The following is a 21,301-nucleotide window of genomic DNA, read 5'->3' on the forward strand; positions in this document are numbered from 1 at the left end:
ATTTCAGATAGTGATATTTGGTGGGAACTTGTTTCCATTAAAGCAGATGCTCAAACACTTGACTTTTTAAATTAATCAAAGCACACAAGTTAGTATCTCTGGCTGTCTCACATCTGCAAGCCAAGGGCATTACTTAAAGCTTGGCTAAAATAAAGTTCAAATAACTTAACTTTAATTCAAATAAATACATTTTAGTTGAAAGAATGGAGGGGGGGATGCATGGGTGGATGGGTGGGCATCCTGATTTCTCTGACCCAATATAGACACAACATTTGTGATGACCCAACCAAGACAGAATCTGAATCCTGATCCTGGCCTCAGTGGTCACCCTTCCAGTCTTGTGGGCACTGGTGGGAGCAGGTCAGGTTTTGGCAAATTCACCTGCAACATTCCCACTCCTGAGCACAGTTCATGGCACATAAATAAATACCTCCCAAGCACCCAGCAGCTACCCGGGTAGCCTCCCCGGACCACATACCATCACCCACAATGATTTCTCCCCACGCTGGGCCCATAGAAAGGGTATATCTAGCCCAGAAGTTCTCAAACTTCAGGGGTAAGAGAATTGCCCACAGGGCTTATTAGAATACAGATCTTTGTGCCCCACCTGAAGAATTTCTGACTCAGTGGGTACAGGACAGGGCTGAGAATTTGTATTTTAACAAGTTCCCAGATGATGCTGTGACCGTTGGTCTGGGGACCACACTTTGAGAACTTGAGGTCTAGCCCAGCAGTCCCTGTAGAACTTACTGGAAGTAGTAACTTAGAAGAGAATTATCTTGAGTAGGGAGTTTGTTGAACACCAATATGGTATCTCCTTGTTGCCTTGCAGCAAATTCTAAAGATGGTGCCATTCCTACCCTCTGCTTTCAGAAGAGGAAGCTGGCTTGTGGAGGGAGGCAGCACTACCAAGGTCCTGGGAGGCCAGATCTTCCCTCATTACCCTGTGCTGACAGTCTGTCTGGAAAGGCAATTGCCACATGAAAACAAGGTGTGTCTGCCAGGAACAGTAGCTAATACAATGAAACACGTGATGTGTGAGCCCCACAATGTTTCACAAGCAGTGGGTGGGCAATGACAGATTGACTGACTAAGGGTCAACTGTGCCAAGGATCCTGGGAAGGTCAGTCTAGCCCAGTTCACTTGACCAGCTATGTGACCTTTGGCAGGTAAATTAACCTCTCTGGGCCTCCCAAATCCTGCCCAAAGCACACTTCCGTGTCTGTACAGGTCTGCATCTGCAGTGCCAGGAGCATCTGAGAACCTATTGAAGTGGGTTTTCCTCTGGAGCTTCATGCCTTCCATATAACGCAGAACAATGCGCAGGGCGCCAGGGACACTGCTTTGGCCCCTTTGCACCCCTCAGCACCAGAGGCATCAAAACTAATAACCCCCTGTGGCTTTTGTAGGTTCAGGGAGGAAGTTACCAGAAAGCCAGAAATGCAGACAACCAATTCCTGATTAAAAGGAAACCTATTTTGTGGAAATTAATATAAAACCAAACCAAACCAAACCCCACCATGGCTCCTCCAGTGAACTCCACATTTCCCGGCTGTGTCATCAGCCCCGAATCCATTCTGAGTCCATTAGCAGCCCGAGTGTTAGCACAGAGGCCCCCAGACTCCTTGGAACCTCGAGAGTGAGTCTCTGGGGAGCTGACTCAGCCCTTTGTCTTCACAGAGGTAGAGAAATTGGATTCCAAGGCACGGAGGACAGCAAGTCTGCATCCAGAAGCCTGGAGAGACAAAGGACTGCTGTTAAGGAGGGGAGCAGCCCAAAGTTCCGGCCTAGAGAAAAGGTGGGGCCTATGAAAAAGAGAAAGGGAAGGAGGGAGGGAGAGAGGCAGAGAGGAGGAAGAATTGATGTATTGTCCACAACTCCATGGCGGACACTGTGCATGCCGTGTCGTTAATTCCAACAATGACAAAATAGATATTATTATCCCCATTTTATAGTTGCCATAACTGAGACTCATACCTCCGAGTGACTTAGGGAGCTCATAGCATCACGTAGACTCAGGCAAGGTAGACAGCATCAATGCAAATGCATATGTGTCTAATCTCTAATGTCGAAGTCCTGCACATTTCCTCTTCCCTCGCGCCACGCAGTGTCTCAGGTTTGGCTGCAAAGAAGGCTCCATAAGAAGAGAGGAGAGAAGGTGCCATGGTGAGGGGCCCTGGACCGCTTCCTGGCCTCACCTGAGTGGTGCATCTCAGATGCCCGGCCAGGACTCACCAGATCCTGAGTTCAGGAACACCTGGGTCCTGCAGAGACATGGCAGAAGACTTCTCAGGTGGCTGGGGGTGGGAGGCAGACGTGCTGCATGGACACCGGCGCTCACTGCTCAGACATAGGCTGTAACGTTACCCGAAGCTCAAAAGTGAGGACCCCACGCTCACCTGCACTGATGGGCTAGTCTTGTCCTTGAAACAAGCACAAAAGTAGCCAGGTCTTTAGCTGAAAATTCCCTGCTTTTTGGGCAGTTCTCTCCAGCTTCCTCGGCTGACCCCCATCCTCCAGAGAGCCCCACGTGTGTGCCTGCCAACTAGCACCTGGACCCATCCTCAACCAGCTACAACGGGTGTGACGACTGTGAGCATCTCAGCTCCTCCTCTTCCCTCCATGCCCATCAGCACAGACGCAGCAAGAGGGGCTAGGCCATAGCTGTCCAGTGGAGCTTTCGGCACGGTCCAATGCAGTAGTCACTAGCCACGTGTGGCCCTCTGGCATCTGAAATGTGGCTCGGGCAAACAAGGAACTGACTTTTTCTTGCGTATTTTATTTCAGTGCATTTCCATTTAAATAGCCTCCAGGCTAGCCACTTCATGAATACCTGTTGGCTGGGAGAGAGAAGGACAAGAGAAAGAAAAAGTAGGAGAATAAAAGGAAGATGAGGATGAGGATGAGGATAAGGAAAATCCAATCAGTACAAGAGGGAGGGAAGGAAGGAGGGAAGGAGGAGAAAGTGCTGATATCAGACAACAGACAGGCAAGCTGCAGGTTGGTGTCTGGCTAATGTTCCTTCGTGGACTCTCCTGTCCTGCCTTGGAGTGACAGAGAGGCGCAGAGCAGCCTGGGGCCACCCACAGCCTTCTTAGCCCTTGGTGAGCGCAGCTCCAGGGAGAGCCCAAGTCCAAGCATCTTCTAGAACATCAAATGCTTACCGCCCTCCAAAGCCTCCAGACGTAGAAGCAGAGACCCAAGAGTGTGAGACAGAACAGGCCCCCCGGCTGGCCCTCCTCCTGGGAGCACAGACATTGGGTGAGCTCAGAGGGGGGAGATGGCTGCCTCCCGCCCACCCCCGCTCCCCTCCCCATCCGCCCTCCCTCCCTCTCCCCTTCCCTCCCCTGCCTCTGTCTCTACATCAGCAATAGATTTCCAGGACACTCTAATGAAGTACATCTTGAGTCTCCTTTTCATGGCTAATGAGGAGACAACAAGAATTTGACTAATACCAGTACAATTACTGGAGCAGTCAAGCGAGGGCCTCTGATTAGACGTGATAATTTGCAAGGCTGGGCTCTTCACATTAAGTTTGCAAACAGTTTAAAAATCACTTCCTCTATTTATCCAGCTAATCCCTGTTTAATGACTCCAGACCCAAGGAAAGAAAGGGGAAATGTCTCTTTAAAAATTAATAAATAAATAAATTAAAACACTAACAACCCCAACCTTATTTGCCCAGACAGGAGAGATGGCAGAAGTACAACCAGACTGTCATATTTTCAGGCAGACTCATTTAAGATTTCCTAGCTGTGAAGGATTTTGTCCTCCCCGAACCCTGGTCCTCGTGCTCGCTGCGGCCGCTCACCCAGCCTGGCCACCCCTTCCCTGAGCAGACAGAACGGCGGTCCACCTCCCTGTTGATGGGTCTGATGGCCCAGTCCTGGAAAGGCTGGAGGTGGTCACTGGTCTCAAAGTGGTGTTGAAAGGACAGACACACAGGTGGAATTCCAGAGGGTTCTTTATAATCTTAACCACTCAAAGTGTGGTCTGGGGACCAGCAGCGCAGGGATCGCCGGGGGCCTGTTGCAAATGCAGAACCTCAGGCCCCATGGACACCTGCCCATTCAGAATCTGCCATTTTCCAAGCTCCTGGGTGACACGTACGCACGCTGACATTCGCGAAGCGCTGCTTTATGATGTAGCATTTGCCTGACTTCGAGGATGACCTGGAGACCTGTGGTTTTGACGATTTCCGTACCCTGAATTCTGTGGATCTGTGCTTGTCTGTCTGCCTTCCACAGAGATTTATAGCGGGGCTTATTCAAAAGAAGTGCACATTTGGGAAATGCTGGGTCAAACCAAATCAAAATTATTTGTTGACTGCAGGTTTTACAGCATCTTTCTAATACCAAGAAGCATTTTAATGTCCAGGAGGGAAGATACTGTCTGTGGTGTTTCCCAAACTCACTTGAAGTGGGAACCCCTCTTGGCGAGCGTGGAGTCTAGCAGGTTCCCGGTGACTCAGCACCAGCAGAGGGAAGAGCTACCAGGGGCGGTGGGTGATTCTGCAAGACACTGGGCGTTCTCTGGTGCCAAATAGCAAGTCCTTAACTAAGACCATCAAATCCAGGCATCTGGCAAAAGAAAGGATTTGGGGGTGAGAGGTGGAAGGTACCAACCTCCCTTCCATTGTAACTCACTGTGGAGGTGATGGCTCTCATGCTCTTTCTCCTCCAGCCCCGGGTGAATGAAGAACTGCTCACACGTGTGAGCAAAGCAAGAGCCTTCTGCGCCTACCTCATCCAATCGCTGTGAGAGTCTGGAGGTAGCCAGCCTTACTGGCCCGCGTCACAGATGAAGAGAACAGAAGCCACCGAGGTTCAAGTGGACCCAGCTAAGCAAGCAGTGGTGCCGGGATTCAAACACAAGCAGACCCAACAGGTTCTGCTCGGCTCTGTGCAAAGGGAGCGGGCACTCGATGGTAATTCAATCGTAGCTAACACACACAAGCACCCACATACTTTAATATATGACCCTAGTCCCTAAACACTCTTACGCTTATATATGTTAGTATATACATGTATATACAAGACAACATATAGTGAGAGTTCTTCTCCCTGCAAAATGTGGAAATCCAAGAACTGGAAAGAGCTGGGTAAAATTTCCAACGGCAAATAGCACATCTCATCCTCACACTGCCCCTGAGGGTAAAACAAAACACATGTTCTTACCCCCACTTTATGGACGGGAGGACTGAGACCAGAGAGAGGAAGTGATTTGTCAAGAGCTCATGCTCACCAACAATAGCCCAGCAGGCTTTTAGCGTGGATCTCATCGTCCCCTGGGGCCTGACACCACACCCAGACCACCAACAGAGGCGGCTGCCCATCTCAGGCTGTTACCATCATGCTCCGAAGGAATCTAAGGGCCCCCAGGATGTGTGTCTGGGGTAGCACAAAAGAATGGACACCCAGAGCTTATGGAGCGAAGGCTGTGGGTCTGTATGGCTGAGCCTCGACTACCGCATACATTCATACACAAGACATACACACCTACACACATACACATACACAACATATACACGTACACAACATACACAAGACACACACACACACCCATGCACATACACACGCATACACAAAATACATACATATGCACAAACACCCAATACACACACTAAATATACAATATACACACATACACACATACACAAGACACACCCACCCACCCATGCACATACACACACATACACACATACACAAGACACACACACCCACCCATGCACATACACACGCATACACAAAATACACACATATGCACAAACGCCCAATACACACACTAAATATACAATATACACACATATACACATACACAAGACACACACACCCACCCATGCACATACGCACACATACACATATACAATATACACACATACACACAAATACACACCCACCCATGCACATACACATATACACACCCACTCATGCACAAACACACATATATGCACAAATACCCAATACACACACTAAATACACAATATACACATAGACACACCTTTCACACAACACATACACACCCACACACATTCACACACAAATACACAGTACACACACGTGTGCACAAACACATATACAATACATATGCACATGCACACATATGCACACACATATACAATACAATACATATACATACATGTGCACACACATGCACATGCATATACAACACACACACACACATGCACACACACAGCCCTGTGTTTTTCAGCTGCAGACTGCCAGAGTTTCTTACACAAGCCAGCCCGCTCCCCCCTGCTGGCGGAGGTCAGCCTTAGCCAATGAACACTCATAGAAATGGGGGGCTGGCCCTTGGGCATGGGCTGAGAGGAACCTAGAAGTGATCACCTTACAGAAGACAGGAAGAAGCTTGGGAGGGGAGGGGCACTAAGTGAGGACTCTCAGGTGGGGAGGGTGCTGGGTGCAGGCAAGCTGGGGCCTGGACTAATGCCCGAACTATAGTCAGGGGCCCTGGGATCCACCCCAGGCCTGCTACAGGTGCACTGTGTGACCTTTCCCCTTTTCTCTCCCGCCTCAGTGTGTCCACCTGTACAACGAATCTATTCTATCATTTAATGGCCAGCTTTGGGTTTATGGGCAGAAGAGCCATCATAGGCTTAAAGCCTTCTGCCCAGGAGGTCAGGGAAGGTATGCAGCTGTGTGTCCTGGATTGAGTCTCTGCCCCCCTCTGGGCTCAGGAGCTCCAGTTGGCTCCTGAAGATGAAGGACTGGGTAGCTTTAGGTTCCAGAGCAGTGCAACAGCATGAAGAGGAAGGATTGTGAAACCAGACTGCTCTGAGTTCAAATCCCAGACTTCACCACCTCCTTGTGATGTCCTCAGGTATGTTCCTCGCTTTCTTAATGCCTCAGTTTCCTGCCCTGCAAAACATGAACAGTAATGCTGCCCACACGGGGAGGAGGGAATGAGCACGGTAGACATCAGTAGGGCTAAACAAAAGGAGGAAAGACTTTGGTTGGGTTCTTAGGAAACAAATAGAGAGCCTGGCTGGGGATCAGCGCAGTATGGGTGGGCACCTGGGTTCAAACAATCAAATGCCTGATTTTGCTATGGCATAACCCCTCCCAACAGAGGACTGTGCAGACCCCGGTGTTACCAGTGTGGAACGATCTCCAGGTAACATTGTCCAGTGAAAAACAAACAAAAAAAACCCAAGGTGCAAAGCAATGCATACAGAATGTTTCTGCTGGAGTATGAGGGAGGCCCAAATGCAAATATGTAGCTGCTTATTTTTACAAATAGAAACACTGGATGAATAAACAAAAAGCGGGGGAAGGGGAGCTTTACTCATGGGGGCAAGGGAACATGGGTAGAAGAAGCAGGGTTGGAGGTGAGTACCTTTCCATTTAGTAATTACTTTTGAGTCATATTCCAAAATATTCAAAAATAAAAACAAAACAAAGCTCAAGCTGCCTTGTGGTAGGCGGGCAGTTTGGGGAACTGGCAGGAGACAGCCGGCTTCTCTAATCCGGATGGACAAGCAGACAGACAGATAAACAGCCCTGGGGCTCAAGTCCCCGCGGGCTGAGAAAGGGGCCAGCCTGGCAGCCAGCAACGCCCCCTGCCCAGCCCACCCTGCCTTAGCCCAGCAGGCAGCCCTGCGCCCTCTCACCCACACCCCTGCTGGCAGGGAGCATTCCACTCCCCAATTCTTCCCGGAATGAATGCTTTCTCTAAGCTCGTTGCAAAACATCCTGGCTGGAGCTGCAAACGGGAATCCAGAAGCACCCCCTGGAGAGAGGTAACCCCTTCCTGAGGACATTCCGGCCTGGTGCTAGGGCCTGCAGCAGGAAAGGGCAGAACAGGGCAAAGTTTGGCCATTTCTAGCCAAGCCTGGGGCCCCAAGGGGCAGCCACTCACTGACTGGGTGCCACGTCTGGGCTGGACCAGCCACCCAGGTTCAGGCACCGTTGGCTGTTGGGAGGGTTGCCCCACACTTTGAGGCCTCTAGGAAGACAGGCTCAGTTTCCCCACCTGGGTTCCAAGCCCTTGCTACAACTCCCATCCAAGTAGACAGTCATGTTGACAGCACCTGACAATCCTATCACTGTGGTTACTCGCCCACTAGATGATGAGCCCCTGTGACCCACGGACTGCATTTCTTCCCTTGGTATTGCCACCGGGCCACCCCAGCATTGGCTTGGCACAGGGCAGGAGCCTGGAGAAAGTCTGGTAAACAGGGGATGGGTAAGACAGTTGGCAGGAATGCAGGCAGGGGAAATAAGGGGGGAATTGTTCCCCGACTGCGTCAACAACAGACCCAGTATTCTTTATCCAGAGCTCAGCCCAAATCTGAGTCAGTCACTTCCCTAAAGTGAATTCCAGAGGCTGGGATTGGCCTTGGAGGCCATTCCGTGGAGAAAAGAAAGTCTCTTCTCTCCCTTGGTTCCTCCTCGAACACAGCCACCCTCCCGACCCTCTGAAGCCATGCCTGGGGAGGGAGCTGCAAGGCAGCAGAGAGCTCATGGCACCCAGAAATCTAAGTGCCAGGGCTGACTCCAACCACCTGGGTTTCCCACGTTTGGTGCCACGTGCAGACTCTCCGCATGGTGGGTGAATTCATTCACTCGGTCACAGATATTTCCTGTGCACCTGCTAAGTGCCAGGCCCTAGACTAGGGAGAGGAATTCAGCAGGGGTGACTCAGGCTCATCCTGTTTCTTCATTTGTTTTTGTGTTGGGTTTGGGGTTGAAGGCCAGGCCATAACACCACCATCATCGCTGCCATCACCCCTTTCCATCCAGCTCCAGGAACTTCCTGTACCCCGTAACCTCCATATATCATTCCTCAGGCAAGGCACTCCCTCTTGTTTGAACAGATCCTTGGAGCAGGCCATTGTCCCCAACATCTCTCAAATCAGAAGACCAGCATTTTGCCCTGGTTTCAGAAAAGACCACCTAGCAGTATGACCTGGGGTAAGAGAAGGGTGGGATCGTATGTCCTTCTTCCTCCAAAGCCAAAAGGGTAATTGGCTCCTACCACCAAGAGGCCCCAGGTCATTCCAGCCAGAGGTGCTACTGGGTGCCGTTCTACGGGATGGGTGAGACAGAGTGGCACTTGTCTCCAGCCCTACCCACAGGACTCGGGCCATCACCCTGGGCAGGGAGGGGCTTGCACTGAGGGAAGATCGGCCACTGTGACCTCACCCCTTCCTTGACTTTGCACAGGGTCAACCCATTGTGGAGTCTTGGTTTGGATTCTTCACTAAATGGGCCCGCCCCCAAACAGTAAAGGCTTTGTGTCGGTCCCCTGGCACCCCAAACTCCTCTCTCCAGAGCCTCGGGGCCCAGATAACAGCCGTTTAGCTGTCTGGGGTCTGGTCCAGCTCCTTCCAATGTGTCACCAAGGGTCTCCGCCTTTCCTCGAACAAATATGGGGAGGAGACACCAAATCAAGGGGCTGGAGGGACTGGTGGAGGAAGGCCATGAGCACAGAAAACAGGAACAGGAAAGAGAGGGTAAACTCAACTTTAAAATAACAATCACCAAATGGAAAAAAGTTGTGACTGCCCTCGTTCAAAGGGACAGGCTGCCTGGGTCCCTGGACTCAGTGTCAGAGCCCTGACATTTTGCAGAAGGAAACTGAGGCCTAGAAAGGAGAACTCGGCTTATGGGCATTGGCAGATGTGATGCGGGGCCAGGTGAACACCCAGACCTCCGCTGTCAGACCCACCTCTGAGCAGGCCCCACCAGGCCCCCCACAGGCCCTATCAGGCCCCACCAGGCCCCACCAGGCCCCACCAGGGTCCCCCAGGCCCCACCAGAGCTGGGCAGCCCGCTGCTTCACTTCAGAGTTCCGTGCTCCTCCTTGGGCCTCTCCCAGGGCAGGATTTGGGGATGTCCACTGGCCACGGCGGGCTCAGGGGCATGGCAAGTCTTCCTTACCTCAGGTAGCCTCGGGACACCTGGCTCCATGCACTGAGTGCACCTACCAGGAGCGGGGCCAGGGCCAGAGGCTGGGGGGCCGGGGGGGGCCAGCCAGGCTCTCAGTCCTGACCCCCTTTCCTACTTCTGCCCCCTGTCCCTCTGTCCCCAGGCCCTGACCTCCCTCCACTACCTCCGCTCAGTCACTTGCTCTTCTGCCCTCCTCCTCGTCACCTCCTGATTTCCCCAATTCTGCCTGCCTCTCTCCTTGCCACACCTCGTCTTCTCCCTCAGTGTTTCTCACTCTCTCCGTTTCCCCCTGTGTGTCTACCTCCCTCTGTCTCCATCTCTGTCTGTGCCTCTGTTTCTCTTGTGTGTCTCTGTCCCTCTCTGTCTGGGTGAGTGGGTGGCAGGGTCTCTCCCTGTCTCTGTGTATTGCCCCTGTGTATTCTCTCTCTCTTTCTCTCTCTCTCTCTCTCTCTCTCTCTCTCTCGTGTTCACATCTGCTGGGTCTGTTTACCTCCCACACAGTGATGCAGTACACTCTCTTGCCTTTATTACCTCATTTGCTCTTGACAAGGACTCTGTGGAGGGGCGGCGGCTTCTCTCTGTGCACCGGGGAAGGCAGTGGCTCAGAGAGTCTGCAAGACCATCCCAGGTCACACAGCCGCGTCCGCCCAGATGGAGGAGAGTGCACGTGGTGTGCCCTGGCCCCACGGGGCGCCCATCGCGGCTCCACCCAGACTGCGATGACCTGGCTGAGCGCCGAACTTCCCTGGGCTTGTTCTGACCCAGATCCTCCAGATCAGCCAGCCCGACTCCCAAGGGACAGCTCCACCGTCCCCAGAGGTCCTGGGATGTGCCAGTAACCGGCCGCGCGGTAGTTCCTGGAAGCGAGTCTCCGGGGAGGTGGCCTGGCCCTGCAGCGTGGCACAGGCAGCCGGTCTGGGAGGGGACAAGCGGCACCGGGCTAGAGTGGCCAGGGATCCTTTGTGCCGGGCCTGGAGCGAGGCCAGTGGCCGAGCAGCCTGGGAGAGATTTGCACTCAGAGTCACCGGGAGGGCAGGAAGGACAGAGATGCTTCCCCGCACTGAATGGCTGACCAATGGGCCACTCCTCAGGGGTCCCAGAGGCCCCTCCAACACCCATGTCACATCCAGGCTGACGTCCCCTCCTCCTGCCACCACTATGGCCCAGCTCCTCCTGGACGTCCCCTGGGGGGGCCGGGAGAATGCCACCACCCACCAGTACCCCAGCCAGCAATCCAGGATCATCAATGGCTCCTCAAAACCCTTCACTCCTAAGCCGAGCCCATAAAAACCTCCTCCAAATAGGCCTCCTACTCGACTTTGCTTCTCCCCACTCCTGCCACGTGGCTCTTCTCTGGCTTTCTGTACTTGCCTCTGACCTGGGCCCCTACCCCCATCCTGAACCTTCTGTCCATCTGCTGCACGGGCGCAGAAGGGGAGCAAGGTCATGGGCCAGGTTCTGCAGTCAGACAGACTGGACTCGAGCTCTTGGGGCACCACTCTTAGTGTGGGACTTGAGGCAAATCTCTTACTCTCCAAACATCGAGACGCCAGTGAGCCGACTGTCTTGTCTCTGTCTTCATGCTTACCAAGTGACCTTCTGATTGTAATCTGACATTCCCCCTGCCCCAGAATCACCTACCAGAAGAGAACAAGCTGAGCAGGATGACGAGGCTGTTCTATACAATGTGACCGTTGTAACTCTCTTTGTAAATCCATTATTTGGTATTTTCGTTTACCAAAAATAAAACAGAATCATATAGAATAAAATGGCCAAATTGGAGGGAGAAATCTGAGGACGTTCACGTAACAACAACAGTAAACATGACAAAGACAGAGAAAAGCACAGTGTATGGGACTACACTACCTTGGAAGGCCTGTCGGGCGATTAGAGAATAAGGATTATGTCAGCTCCTGCAGCATTAGGACCCACATGGAGACAGATTTAAATTGAAGTAAATAGGTACTACTTTGCTAAACAACCAGGTAGTGAGGTGCCTGTAACTGAAGGTATGCAAGAAGAATCTGTGTAAACCTTGGCAGTCTTGCTGCAGAGAGGTGTCATTCTTAACCCTTCCCTCTTCCTTCCCATTGCTACCATGAAGCACTAAATGACTCTTAAATCTGTCCGAACCCCTCCATGCCCCCAGCCGGCACCTAGGCCCAGCTCCCCTCCACTCCTGCCTGGAGGACCACAGCAGCTTTCACCCTCCCCTGCACCCTCATCACTGTCCACACAGGAGCCACAGTGATCTTCCCATGCACCAATAAGCCCACTCAGTTCACCCACCCCAACCCCCTCCCTGGCCCCAGTTCCCCCACCCCCAGGTCTCCACTGCCCTCGGGGTAGAGTCTCAGCTCCATAGTGTGACTACCAAGTCCTCTGTACCTGGTCCTGACCGACCCCCAGTACACTCTCCCCACCCATGCTTCATGTGAGATGCCCAGACAGACAGACAGAAGGACCCGCTGTTGCTCCTTTCCTCCCCTCCTCCTCCTCCTCTCTCTCCCCCTCCCTGCCCCCACCCCCACTTCTCTGACTTTGCAGATACCACCATATTTGCCTGGGACACTCTGCCTGGCTGACTATTTGTCCATCCTGTCTGAGCCTCTGCCTGTCCCCAGAAATCTGTCCCTGGTGCCCCCCTACACACCCTGCCCGGGCTAGGCTCCTGCAAGCAGCCCATATCAGCTGCACCATAGCTGGCTAGTGCCTCCCCTAGGAGGCAGAACCACAGGGCAAAACCTGTGTTCAGGTTTTGCCACGACAGCCCCACCTGTGCCTGCAGCCCTGCATGGGTTCAGGAATGGCTGGTTCAAGGCAGGGAGGAAGAGGAAAGAGGCAGGCTCCATGGAGGAGGTGATGCAAGCCGGGCTGGAGGCTGCCCTTGATGTCCTGCCCAACCTTTCTAGGGCTGTTCTGACCACAGGAGGGAGGGCTACTCAGATCAGCTTAGAGGCCCCCCAAATATATTTCTGCGCTGCCCAGGGAGCACCATGGAACCACCGGCCAGAGGCTGGGCTGGAAGGAGTAAGGAGAGCTCTGTGGGCCTCAGCCCATTTCCTGGGGGTCTCAGGCTCGAGCAGCAGGGCCCAGGCCCTAAGCCCCGAGGCCTCTGCGCACCATCTGGAACCCATCACAGCCAGGGCTACGTTGGGCGCCAGATCAGGCTAACATGAGCTTGGAATTTTCAGGGCCTCACATGTATTCCCCAGCTGGTCCCCGGGAACCAAAGACCCAGAAATGGTCCTTCTCGCTCTCCATGTGTCCACCAGAGACGAGAAGGATGGGACAGGCAGGACACCCAGGCCACGGCTCCCCATCTGGGCCCCAGGTCCTGGGCCTTGTAGCAGGAGCGGGGAAAAACGCCAGAATAATCGCCCAGTCCCCTCCTCAGACCCAGTGCACTCCATTACTGTTACAACCACTGCGAATCAATGGCTACAATGTGTCAGAAACAGTTCTATGCATGTTACACATAGAAATTTATTTAATCCTTTCAACAACCCAGAGTCCTACCACTATGTGTCCACAGCCAGGATTTCAACCAAGGCAAGCAGGCTAGACTCAGACTCTACTGCTTCTAGAATATTCTGTGAGCACTATAGCCAAAATTAAAGGCGACACCCGATGTCGGGTCGTTCAAATTCTGGCAGAGTTGCATGGATGCCATAGCTGTGAACGGTTTTCTCTGTAGGCCCACTATGCAATCATCACTGTCCTAAGTAGTAAGAACTAAGAAAAGATATTGTGGACATGAGGGTTGAAAAGAAGTGCACAGTCCACCAGACCCTAGTGGAAGCCATTCTGGGGCCCTCATATTGTAGTATGGGGAAACTGAACAAAAGGATTACGAGGACCTCCCAAGAATGACAAGGAAAGAAGGAGGCAGACCTGGTCCCAGCCTTCAGTCTCTCTCCTGCCACTTCTCAGCACTGCACTGCTCATTTTTCCCTTGTAAAATGGGTTGATAAACCCTACCTCGTATTGAGAAAGGGAGAGCATGAGTAAGAAGGACCACGGCCCAGGGCCCGGTGCAGAGTAGGCCCTTGATGAACTCGCCAACATCTAGATCTGAAGGCACAGGGAAGGTGGCCTGAGCCATCCGCCCAGAGAAGAGCTCATGGCTTCAGAGCAGACCAGGAGAGCTGCTGGGCGGATGGGCTGTCCATGGGGAAGGAGAGACGCGAGCCCATGGAAAATGTGTAAGCCATGCAAGGGGAGGGGACACCCCTCGAGAGATAAAGGCCCACAAGTCCCCTCTTGGCTTTAAGCCACCTTCGAAGAGTCGTACCAGAGCCCATTCAGCTGGGTGGTTTTCTCTCGTGACAGCCAAGGAAAGGGGCTCCAGCTTCATTATCCTCCACCCCACTCCTGATTCACAAACAAATCAGGTGCCGGTGACCTGGAAGGGGGAAGCCTGAATGGCAATTTCCAAGGAAGTGTTTGCCAACCCCACAGAGGGAAAGTCCATCTCCGCAGCCATGGATAGCCAGCACTCCGGAGGAGGGGGAGGCCGCCAGAGCCCGGCGGCTGCTACAAACACAAAGTGGCCCCACCCTCAGCAAGGAGCACACAAGGGAAGTGGGAACCCGAGAAGGAGAAGGACCCAGCCAGCGCCCCTGGGTGATGTGGGGTGACTTGGGCCTCGGGGTCCAAAGTACCTCTTCTCACCTGGGCCAGATACAAATAAACCCAATGGGGAGGACCCTGAATTGGAGCCCTGGAAACAAGCCTATGCAAGGAGGGAATCCCAGGGGTCCCCTTTGCAAAGCTAGGAGTGCGAGGACCAACGGAAGGGAGACTGGTCAGTGGTGGACACATGAAGGAGCTGCCAGGCTGCCTCGTTCAAACCCTGCTTCCTCCTCCCTCAGGGATACAGGGGAGCCAGAGCTTCATCCCTCTGCCCCGCACTTCCACATCTGACAAAGGTGGGGGGGGGGTGGTCTTTGCTTCTGCAAGCTGCTGGGACAGCTCACAGGGAAAAGTTGCACCAAAGCGCATCCCGTGCCCAGCACCCAGTGGGTTCCCAGCTGGTGCCTGTCAAGGACAACAGATCCTGAGTCCACGGTTCCCAAATGTCTTGTGGGGACCAGAGCATGTTCACTGAGTGCTCGGGTATCTGGGCCTGGCATCTGCCAAGACCTGGCTGGGCACTTTCTCCTGACGATCAGCAGCCCAAGCCTGCCAAGGATGTCACCCATCCTGGAAGATGGGACGGTGCAGTGGAATGGGCACTGAACCAAGAGTCAGGATCTGGTTTCATCAGGTGAGCCTGAGCCAGTGGCTTCCCCTCTGTGGGGTTCCGTTCCCCCATCTGCAAAAGTAAATCTTTGTCTTCTACCCTCTTGAAATGTCATTGCTGCTAATATCCCAGAATGATCAGGACACATCAGTGCTCCTTCCTGGGCCTCTGTTTTCTCCTCTGTGAAATGGGGCAGCATCACCTCCCTCCCAGGGCAGTCTGGGCCCTAACCTGTTGCTGATTCCCTGGGGGGCCATGGCGCCAGCAGCCCAAGTCTGGTTAGGGACCCCTTTCCTTCCAAATGCCACTCAGACATTGGCTCAAAGACACAAGCAAAGAGATTTGAGTCACACACACAAGTGAGGTAGTGAGGCTTCAGGGCCTTTGCGAGCCACCAGACCCCAGCAACCTGGAAACTGGGCCATTTCAACTTGCTTCCTCGGTGTCCCTAGCATCAGCGGTGCTGGCCCACCAGGACACAGAGTGCTCAGCAATACGAGGAGGGAGAGCAGGTGCAACAGGAACCCGAAACACAGAGCAGACCCTGCCATGACATCTGTCTGGGGGCACGGGAGAGCCTGCCCAAGGTCCCATTGCCCCCTCCAGACTCTGGTGCCTGGCAGTCTCTCTCAGCCCGGACCTTCCCTGAAGGCCAGACCCCTCATCAAGCTACCAGTGGGCGTCTCCTTCCACCTGTGCCTCGGACAACTCAAATTCCACTCAGCCAAGACCCGACTCGACAGCTTCCCATCTGATCTCCAACCAGTGTCTGTCTCTCTCCCATCCCCATCTTAGAGCTAATTCTACCATCCTCACATCCAGACACAGGGCAGCCACTCCTAGTTGGTCCCGTCCCAACTGAACAACTCACCTAGTGGGGTGTGCTCAAGTTCTCGTCAGCCCTCCCTACCCAGGTCCCCCTAATCCCTTGTCCGGGCCTCTCAGCATGGCAGCTAGCCTAGGAATTTTTTGAGAGACCAGCAACTCATCCATCAACACCTTACCCCCAAAGCCCAGAACATCGGTACCCAGTAGGCACTTAATAAATGTTTCTTGAGTAGAAGGATGGATAAGGAAGTCCTCCCAATGGAGGAGACCTTTGAGGAGTCTGGAAGCGTGAGTAGAATTAGTCCTATGGACACAGAAGGAAGAAGTGTTGAAATGACACCACATAGCAGATCCTCAAAGGGGTAATAGAATGACAGAGTGGTGAGCCCCAAGGAGTGGGCTGGGGCAACAGCAACCACATCCTAAAGGGGCCTTGAATGCTGCACTAAGGAATGCATTTTGAGGAGGGCTGACTTTATTTACTTTTCTTTTACATTTATCTTTTAGGCAAAGAACACTCTGACAGCACTTGAGGAAGACAAATTGTGAGACCAGACCAACACTTGGCTCTGAAAACCTTGCCCTGGCCTCTCATGAGATCAGATTTCCCTGCCTTGGCCAAACTCTCTACAGCACTTTGGCATTGGGTAAAAGGCTGTCAGGGCCAAAGGGCTAGTGGGGAGCAGCTTGGATGGTGCTTAGAGTCACGCCTGTGCTCGCCCTGCTTCTGCTCCTATACCCTATCCTGGTGGTTCCTCTGAAGCAAGGAAGTGGGACAGATGTGACTGGACTGGGCATTAAGGAGTACGATGGGTTCTGGGGGTTCCACCCTCCCAAGGACACCTGCTGTGGCCATTGTGGTTGGAGGCCCCATGCTCCATTCTTGAGCAGCTCTGCAAAGCACCCCCAGCTAGAGCAGCGTTCGGGTGCTCCCACTGTCACCTCCAGAATGACTCAGTGGTCCCCACCCAGCCTGCCTCCCGGATCACGGGCCTCCTTCTAGATGCAAAGTAGCCATTAGCGGAGCGGGGTGAGATGGGAGCTCAAGGAGAATGTGAAGGGACATCTGGGCCACTCGAGGGACCCCGGCATCACTTCTCCTCGCCCTTCCTCCGATGCCACCCCAGGTGTACCTTGCGGGCAGCACACACCTCTAGCGGGGGCCTCCCCTGCCATCCCAGTCCACCGTCTACACCTGCAGCCCTCCACTACCTCCCAACCTCTCCCAAAGCACCAGCACTCTGCCTTCAAGCACTGAAGGACACAGCTGACTGTGCCCTCACTACACTGAGGTCCTTAGAGCTGCCCGGAGCCTGGGGCCAGCCAGGGGCTGAGTAATGTTCCCTGCATCCGACAGCAGGAGCCCCGAAGAAAGGAGGGAATGGCGGCGGGGAGAGGGGGCCACGGCTCTGGAGGGAAGAAGTGACAGCCGGGGCCCGGGGAGAGAGGGAAGTGGAACTGGCCGTCTGGCTAGGTGGTCCTCCGCCTTGCCGGGGCCTCCGAACCCATGGGGGCTCTTTAAAACACAGACCCATGCCCGAGCTTCTGACTCAGCGGGTCTGGGCGAGGCCCAGGAACTGGCATTTCTAACAGCCCCCAGGTGATGCTGATCCTGCTGGTCCAGGGACCCAGCTTTCTGGGATGAGGCAAAGTGAAGGCCAGAGAACAGAAGAGGATGAAGAACCCGAAAGGAGGAGGCGGGCTGGAGCCACGCTGTGCACGGCCTTCCATGGTGGCCCAGGGGAGTCTCAGCCGCGAGCAAGGAGAGGTGGACAAGAGGAAGGCAACAAGAGAAGCCGCGTGCCCAAAGGCCTGGAGGCAGGCACCACGGCCCTGGGCCCCCTGCTGCCCCTGACTCTCTGTGTGGCATCAGCCAGCTCCTCCCAGGGGGCCTGAGTCCCCTTCCCTGTGAAAGGCGCACAATCCCCCTGCCCTGCCCACCTCCTCAAGGGGCAGGTGTGCCTTGCAGGGAGAACGGCCATAAGAGGGTTTTGCAAACTAGAAGGCCCTCAGCAGATGTGAGAGTGATTATTATAATCCCCCTCCCCCAGATGGCACCGTCGGGTTGCCCCCTCCTCGCCTGCCAGGCCCCTCTCAGCCGTCCCCAGGGACGTGAAGGGCCCCGGCTGGTCCCTGGCTGGTCCCTGGCTGCGTGGGCGGTGGGGGGGGGGGGGCAGGCTGGGCTCAGCATGGGCCAGCCTCCAGCTTGCAGGGTCTTTCTTCAGGTGCAAGGACCCAAGTAGCTGTCAGCGGGAGGCTCCTCGGCGGGGCACCTCAGGCGGGGGGGGGGGGGGGGGGGCGGGGGCGGGGGCGGGGGGGGGGGCTCAGCGCAGCCGGGGAAACAAAGGCCGCTGGGAGCTGGCAGGGTGCCATCAGGGTTCAATGCACAATGGCCCGGGGGGCTGGCGGCTTCGCTCCTGGCCGGCATTTGCATAATGTCTGGGGCAGGAACAGGTGCCCGGTCAATAGGCAATTGTGAGGCTGTTCTGTCAAAAGAGAAGGGGCCTGTATTGAAGGCTAGGCTTGCCTATTGCAATGCAAATAGCATTCAAAGCAGACCAACCCAGCTCGGGCTCCCGGGAGCTCAAGCTTCATGAAAGCCACCGAGTTGGCCCCGGGGCTGCCGCTGCTGGTGCCCGCTTTGTCTGAGGCCAAAGGGTGGCATCGGCAGCGGGGGCTGGGAGCCCGCAGCAGGGAGCGTGAGCAGACCAGCCCGCCTATCCAGGAGGGCTTCCTGGAGGAGGAGCTGATATCACCGAACTTCAGCCAAATATGAGAAAGAAGCTCTGCAGCTTCTTTGAAGAGAGCCCCAGAATAAAGACGCTACTCCAGTTGGGTGTGTCATGGTGAAATCTGCAAGGCCCCGGATGCCACCGAGTCACCCCTCACTTCTCTGTGCCTGGGGCCAAGCCCGGAGAATCAGGATTCTTTCTTAACTAACCCCTACTGAATGCTTCCTATGGACTAGAACTGTTGTCTAGTTGCTTCATGTAGATTAACTCATTTGATCTCTCAGCAACGCTGTGGGGTAGGGGAGAGTATCACTCTCATTTAACCGATGAAGAACTGAGGCACAGAGAGGTTCAAGGTTACACAGCTAATATGCGGCAAAATTGAGGAAAGAACCCAGGCAGCCTGGCTCCAGAAATCACACCGTTAACCACAGTGCTAGGGCTGCAAGTAGGGTCTCATCATGGTTTCACGAAGGGACTTCTGTCTGGAGAGGAGCCAGAACTGCTTGCTAGCTAGACCAGAACCCACTCTACCGGCTTCTTGCACTGCCTGGTTCTTGTGTCTACAGCTGCGAGCCTGGCAAAGAGGCAAAGGGCTCCCGTCCGACTCAGAAGAGACACATGGATGGTGCAGTGGTGGGTAACACTCAGACAATGCTTTTCCTAACATCAACAATGAGGAAACACTTCCCCCGTAACTCCTAGAAATATTCCAACTTGTAGAGACTTTCACTCGGCAGGTGGTGTGGTTTCCCCCAGAAAGGTGGGGGCTTCAGAAGCCAGGTTTGGGACCCTGCCTCATCACTTACAAGCCAGATGACCTTGGACAACCGGCTTCTGTTCTCTGGGTCCAAGTTTCCTCATTTGTAACATAGGGGATGACGATAATCCCCGCTGCAGGGAGGTGAGAAGCACACAGCGCCTCCCCAGAGCAGGTCCCTACTACTGTGGGCAACCCTCCCCACGCTCTGTGCCCTTTGGAAGCTCGAGCTTCAAAAATATTTTACCCCACCCAGCTTCATGTTGAGAACAAGAGGGAGCACAAGCATGTGTGGGGGTGTGAATTTATTAAGTCACTCGCTTGCATTCCATTGACTTTGCAGGAGTCATTTTTTTTTTAATTTCTTGGAAATTATCAGGGAACTCCCCAGTGGAAGCCATTATCTGCTGCACAATACTTGAGATGCTTGAACCAGATAAAAGGAAACTCCCTGTAGCACTGGGACAGCTCGAGGGAGTCTCCAAGCTCCTCTCCAGGGCCTGAACCCTGGGTCCCTCCGGTCCAAGATGTCAGAGAGCATCAGAGCTCACGTGCTCATCAATGGACAACAGATCTCTCCTCCCAGCCACTCTGACAGAGTGGCGGTAGCTGCCTGGAGGCTGTGTTAGGAAGGGTTCTGAAACAAGCATCCAGGCACGTCAGGAAGATCACCAGAGTGAGGTCTGCCATTACCCCCAGTGATCCATGAGTGAGGTCTGTCACCAGCATTGGGTGGAATAGGGGCAAGGTACCTTTGTCATCTTTGATCTGGTGGCTACGTGGGGAAATCAAACCCAGAGAAGAGAAATGCCTTCCCCCAGATCACCTGGGGACAATGTCAAAGCTGGAAATCTTGATTATTTTTCTTTAAAACGTTTTCCTGAGGCACTTATACAGTGCTTTGTGATTTCTATGCCGCAGCTCGTCTGCTTACACAGTTAGTCCACCCCAAAATGGTGCGGCGATAGAGAAAGCAATCACGACTTACTTCCATTTTGCATATGAAAAAATCAAGGCTCAGCCGGTTGCCAGGACTTACCCTAAGTCACAGAGTGTGATTGGCCAACCTGACATGGGAACCCTGGGGCTAGGCTTGGGGAAAAGTCAGAAGGGAGCTCCAGGGAGCCTGGAGGGAGCCTGGAGACCTTCCATCCGTGGCCCAGGAGGGTCAGCATCTGAGGACGCAGCTAGTCTAGAAGTCAGTCCCACTGCAGTTCGTCCCCAGCGGCATCCCATGCAGACCTACTCTCGCTGGGATCCTGGGCCATCCCGGAGGTAGGCGAGTGTCCTCTCGTTCCCAGGCCCCTCCCAGCGCTCCTTGGCTGACCTCATCAGCTCCCTGGACACAATGCACCCTTCTTCTCCCCAGCACACCCCTCCCCCAGCTCTTAATTAAACTAGCCAGTGGTGGTCTTCACAGCAGAGACCCAGCAGCGCCTTGTTCTTGAGCTGCCCATTGTCTCACCCCGGCTCCTGGGTTCAGCCTCTAGTGGGCACCCATCCCGCCCCAGGGCTCAACGGCTAATAGGCCAGACACCTGGACACAAATAGTGAAAATACCAGTTTTGCAACAGGGAGGACTAGGATTTCTCCTTACTGAACGTCTGTCAAAGAAATCACAAACCATTTATGGGTTAGTTCCAGGAGAAATCAAATAAACCCATATTAATAGTGAGGAAAAAGAAGCATCCTGTGGGAGAAAGATCTGGGATCCCAAAGCAAGAGGTTAAGACCTGATGCTACCGTTGACAAACCAGACAGCTTCAAACGAGTTGCTGCTCTCTGAGTCTCGGTTTTCACATTTATAAAATGGGAATCACAGAAA

This window comes from Mirounga angustirostris, unplaced genomic scaffold (assembly GCF_029215605.1).
Source record: "Mirounga angustirostris isolate CCGP_5_RB_7025 unplaced genomic scaffold, mMirAng1.0.hap1 SCAF_6, whole genome shotgun sequence".
Taxonomy (NCBI): Eukaryota; Metazoa; Chordata; class Mammalia; order Carnivora; family Phocidae; genus Mirounga; species Mirounga angustirostris.